The sequence below is a fragment of the Carassius auratus genome, chromosome 7 (genome assembly GCF_003368295.1).
Source record: "Carassius auratus strain Wakin chromosome 7, ASM336829v1, whole genome shotgun sequence".
Taxonomy (NCBI): domain Eukaryota; kingdom Metazoa; phylum Chordata; class Actinopteri; order Cypriniformes; family Cyprinidae; genus Carassius; species Carassius auratus.
In genome coordinates, this window is record NC_039249.1 from 20,453,780 (window position 1) to 20,460,147 (window position 6,368).

Below are 6,368 nucleotides of genomic sequence, written 5' to 3' on the forward strand. Positions count from 1 at the left end.
TCTCTCTCTCTCTCTCTCTCTCTCTCTCTCTCTCTCTCACCCTCTCTCTCTCTTCCCTTTCTCTCATCGTCCCTTTCCCTGTCATTCTTTCTTTTTGATCATTACAATATAGCTCACATTGCTCTCTGTGTATCTTACGAAACATTCTCTCCTATTTGCCAGAATGCATCAAAGAGCAACAATTCAAGAATGAATGAATGAATGAATGCTGGTAACATATTATTACTATGGATGTCCCAGACATGTTTTCTGTGCCTTGAACTGATCCGAGTCATTAAAAATTAAGTATCTGCCAATACTGAGTTCCGCAATATTTCTATAGTGTTTGATGCACAATTCAAATAGGAATTAAACTAACTACATTGAAGTTATTAAAATTAATCCAATGTGTACAGAGTTGTGCGGAGTGTAAAAGTAATAATATAATATAATATAATAGTATATAATATAAATACTGTCTCTCTATACACACTATATGAAATACTTTGGTAGATGTCAACATGTTACAATGGTAGACTTGTATGAAGACTGTATGGTCACAATTATGAACACAACCCATAGCAGCGCGTTATGACAACAACGTTTCAGTTTGTCTGATGGTAGAAGCAAACAATACCAGGTGTGCTACCGAGCAAGTTTACTATATCTGAAAGCTATACATATAGAGCTGGCTATGTATCTACAGAGTCACTGTCCTCCAAAATCCTCACCTGCTTATACCCTCACCTGCTTATAATCTTAAAGACATCGATTAGCTTGTTCAGGTGCATTTGTTTAGGGTTGAAATTTTGCGCGCCAGTACCATTTGAAGGGTTCCATTCACACTGACAGTGTGTATTAGGAATTTAGGCAAGCCGGTCAACAGCGACGTCAATTGTGTGTTAACAACCGGAGGATTGAGGACGCTGTAATTGGAGCTGTGTTTTTGATGTGTCTTGTGGGTTTCACAATAATGAACATGGAATGTCTACGTAAACGTAAAGTGATAAAAAAAATGGAAAGGAAGACTAAGAATCTCCAACGAAAACTGGCAGTGCTACATTTGCTACAACTGCCTGCACTTCAGTGTCCGTTCATCTATCGCTGTTCTCCATACTTGCGAAATAAGTTGACACAATGTTTACAGTATGTATACACTGTGTTTTAAATCTTGGTAGTTGAGGGCGTTTTTGTTTGTGTTTGGCCAATCAATGTCTACTTACATCACAGTTAGTACCAGTTGTGCTGGTTAGACCCTGATCCAGAGTAGGAGCTAATTCGGTTCTCAAAAAAGGCAGTCCGGTACTAAAATCGCACCCAGTTCCAGTGGTAGTTCCATAATTAGCTTTGGTATTATGAAAAGGTTTATATGGTGCTAAAGGCCCTTACGTTAAGATTCCCATCCTTAGTAGCCCCATTTAACCAAATTCGTGCAATCTGACCTCTATTTTGTTTATTATCTTGTTCATATTATCATGTGACAAACAAAAGGAACATCTGGGGTAAGCGCAGAGGAATACATCACTAATTAGTGGTTACCTGTTGCTGAAATTGGAAGAGTCCCACTGCAGTCTCTACCCAGAGGCATACTGTCACCACTATCCTCTCCCTGTCCTCCCTGCTGTGTCCATCTGGAGAAAGGCTGGGGAGAACAGAGCAATCTGAGGAGCTTCTGTTTACAGAGGCATATGAAGATGACTTTCTTTTTCATTTCAGTCATCAGCAGACCAACCAGTGATTTGATGATAGTTTTAGATATGGTGGGGGTTGGGTTGGAGAAGTGGGCCAGCCCTTGAGAGCAGAGCCGTGAGAGGCTCCTGGTTGTTTATGTGTTATTCAGGCTGCAGTGCCCAGAGAAGTGTACAGTACTTGCAATAGCTACAAGTTCTAAATATAATCCTTTTATAGGATGGTGCTTGTGTTGCCATAGGCTTGCCGAGTTACTCAGTCGCAGCAGTCAGAGGTCATACGGCGCTGGAATGAATTTACTGGAATGGGATGCTGTCATCATAAATGATCAGTTTGTTGTTAAGGATTAGTGCTATTCAGTTGCTGAAAACAACATGGGGAACAGTGGGGGAAGCAAGGGTTTAGTATCTGATTAACTGAATTACCTCTCTTACATCCGCTTCTGCTCACTCAGACCTTACTCGCTCAGTTTGCTTCTTTGTATGTACATCAGAGTCTGCTTTCAATTTATTTTCATCAACTGTCAACCCCTACCCTGCACCTAACCCTGCCTTCGTTCTCTTTAAAGCACATAGACAGCCCAGACAGTAAGGAAGATTAAAGTGAACAGACATTAAAAAGACAAGAATGGGGTCATTTCACTTTTTGTTTCAATAACTGTCTCTACTCTTTCTGACAAGCAACCTACTGAGTCAGAAAATGCAGAATAAGGAACTGTGGTCAAAATGCTGCATTTTCTCTGGAAAAAATACTGTAGCTCTCCAGGAGAATGGTTAGAGACCTTTGCTTGAAATGGTGTGAACTCTCTACTGTGTTTTCCCAAAGTGAGAAAATTGAAACATAGAAATTCACATCTAAGTTTTGGGTTTAGAGAACAGCTGATGACTATATACTGTATGCTTCCTTTGCTTTAGAACAGGGTTTCTCAATCTGGTTCTCAAGGTCCACTGTCCTGCAGAATTTAGCTCCAACCTTAATCAAATTCACTTGAAAAAAATCAAGGTCTACAGGAATTCAAACGTTACAGCAAAGTGAGGCAAATTGATAAGTTTTGGAGTTAAATTCTGTAGGACAGTGGACCTTGAGGGCCAGAGCTGAGAAAACCTGTTCTAGAGCTTTTCTCTATTGAGCCGTTGCAGCTCTGCCCGCATGGCAACAGGGACCCAGGGGATTTGGGTCTCCAAAGCTAAAGTGTCCAAAAATCACCCTGGTAATGGGGTGGCCTTCAGCAAGGTTTTTTATCTAACTGCCTGGATTGGCACAACAGTACAGCTCCCCGGGACATCAATTTATCACAGTAATTGAAAGCAGTGGTCAATTGCATGTACCTGACAGTGTTTGAATGGCAAAGCTCACTACAGTTTTAATCCTAGAATGATAATTGTTAAACTTTTATTTCAAAAGTCTGATGAACACAGTGTTTGAATCTGTGGTAAGAGGGTGATGGAACCTGGCAAATATTATAAATATCAAATTATGGATATGCAAAAAAAGTACATCCCATTAACTTTCTCTTGCATTCCTTGCAAACTTCAAAAGCTTCTTCTCTGCTGCTTTGTAAATACAGACACTGACACACATCACTGACACACATGCCCATTTATTCAGACTGAATACATAAACCCCGCCTTGGGCTGTTTTCTTTTTGCCCGTATTTGCTCGAGGTGATCCTAGTGCACACCTCTATTCTCAAAAGTGCCAAATAAAAGGAAGGGGCTCTACATCTTTCTGACCAGAAGACATGCCCACACCCTTTTTATATGGCCCCACTTTAGAAATTGTGCCTTAGATCTTCAAAGCCCAAGGCATCATACACAGCTCAATACCTGATCCAGCACCTCTCTCCACTGCAAGCCAGATATTATCATGACAAAACCATTCTGCAGCCTCTCGGAACCCTGATCTTAATTTGCATTTATATTGATGAAGGCGACAGACAGCTCTGCTAAAGCTCACCTCGCCATGAAACATCATTCCTAAAGGTGACGGGGAAACTTGGATGGTAGGTGACAGAAAAACCTATGTAAAAGGAAATGGCATTTGAAAAGAGCTTCCAGAGCATTGCACGTGGGAATATCACAACCCAGGCTCGTTGGAAAAATGTGCTAGTGGCGACATTTCTGCAAAATGATTTTATGTTGCTTCTTGCATGTTTGGCATCCCTTTTCCAAAGTGAAATGTGTGCAGTTTTATCCAAAACAGATGAAAATCTGGCAGTATTTTATTACTTTGTTTGTTGTATGTGATGCAACAGTTTGGAAATTAAGTGTCCGGTGTGTGGTTCTAAAAGGTTAATACTCTAACGTGTTTAAAAATTCTAGTGCCACCTACACTAAACCATACCCTAAACCTAAATGATAGTTTTGACAAAAGCAAATGTGATAAAGCATGAATCATGTTTAACAGGACTCAAATCTGAGTGTTTAGCATTGCACTATGTGTGTACTATGTCAGAAAGCCATACATATAGAGCTGGCTGTGTGACGTAAACATCAAATGTATTACCATGTGAAAATAAGCATTTTATTAATCAGTGAGCTGTCCTGCAATCATAATCTTTGTAAAAGAAAATAATTAAAAAATAATAATAAAATAGCTGGAGTTTGTATATGGTATGTTTTTTGAAGGTAGAGACACATTGGTTGGAATATTGCCAACCTGGAAAAAGCACATCAAGTGACTCTGAAAAAAAAAATAAAAAAAAATAAATAAATTGCTTTGGTCAGCTGTTTCAAACTGCAGAAACAAACTCAAAACAAACTTTGTTTCCACCTGATTTTGTTCGAACTGATGTCATATCAGTTCATTCTATTTCTATTTTCTATTTCGTTTGAAGTGTATCAGGGCCTTTAGTCGCTGTTTTCTAGCGTTTAACTCTCAAACATACTGCACGCTCATCATCAGAGAAGTGTTGCCATGGTACTCAATTTCCTACTAATTTGCACTGAAATTGAGTGACGCAAAGATATTGCACAGAATTATCATCTTAAGCCTGGTCTTACCTACTATTGATTGCTTTTATATATGGAACGAAAGAAAAAAGGAAAGGAACAGGGATATTCATTTCCAATTGAGATTCAAAGACATTTTTTTCCGACAAAGTGTGACTGAAATCTTTTTATTTCTCCTTTCTTTTCCTCTCTGAGTCTTTTTGTTATTCAGAACTAGTTCTTATCCTGTTCTTAAAAAAAAAAAAAAAAAAAAAAAAAATCATTCAAGTTTCACATAAGGATCTTCTATTTCGACTAAAATAACAGACACCCCACCACACACACACTAAAGAGTTTAAGCTTGTCTGTTTATACAAAAGAAAACAAACAAACTATTTAGTCAAATTATTTCCCTTGCTCCCACTAAAGCCTACTCATCCATAGCCTCCAATTGCAAACTTGTACAAGTGCCCAGATGACTCAAATCCAGTGAAGTCCAAGGTCTGCTCAGCCTGGTTTTCCACCTTCTGTTTCAACAAATTTCAGCCTCTTACAATCATCCAATGGGATAAAACAACTTTAGCTGCTGTAAAAAGGCATGCTCCTCCATCTGAGCTAAAGCACTTCACATCTGTTGTGAATCTTTCTATTTTACTTCAGAGTCATGAAAAAAAAAAAAGAGAAAGAAAATCATTTTCAATCACATATCAATTTTCCAAAATTCTATTAGGCCATCATACAGGTGGGGAGCTTTGGGTGGAGTGTTGGTTTGAGCCTTAATATACTCTTGTTTACCGTTTTCCCACCATTCATGTGATCTCACTTTCTTCGTGAAGCTCATCTCCCTCTGCACTACTCTTCCCCTCTTAATTTAACATCACTCATTAAACATCCTCTCAAGTATCAATTAGCCTCTTTCTTCTCCCCTGACACTGTAAAAAACATTTTTTAGTGCTCTTTCGTGATCTTCAGTGTGGTGGCTCAACATGAATTCAGTTTTAGGCCAATTTTAGTAACATAAATATCTAAAACACCAGATACACTAATGCCGCTAGAGACAACTCACAGTATTAAGAGCCAAGGGTATATAAACTTGTGAAGAGGATAATTTGTGTAATTTCAGTTATATTTTGGCTTGCGGGAATATAAACAAAAGTCTTATGCAGAGGAGTATGTATTGGCCAAGGCCAGCAATAAAGTGTTGTACAATGTGAAGAAATAAAAATAATAAGCGTTACTCGGAGTGGAACTGTGTCATATGCAAAGCTGGAGGAATAAACATACAATAAGGGATTTACCCTTATGGAAAAGCACATGTATGATCCAAGGAAAGGTATGTGGAATAAAGAATGTGTCTGACCACATTATGACATATAGTATTCTGTGATCACCTTGCCTTTTACTGAATTACTGTCCTACTGCATATACATATAATGTTAGATTCAGAGAGAGAGAGAGAAAAAAAAAAAAAAACTTTTAGTTCTGGGCTGTTTTTTTTATTTATTTTCTTTTTTATTCTTTTAAAGTTAAACACGTATTCAGAGCTTATATAGTGTGGAGGCAGACCAATCTGTATCTCACAATGAGTGGAATTGCATGTTGTTGCGATACAAAGGGATGTCAACACCCTGTCAGTCTGACAAAACTCCCTGCCCACAACTGTGAGAGCTAAAAGCTTCCTCTCTCCTCGCTACATAATGTTTTACCTTTCAACCATCCTTTTCCCTATCCACCTGTTTACTTCCAACTCTTCTTTTCTTTGCTCTAAGA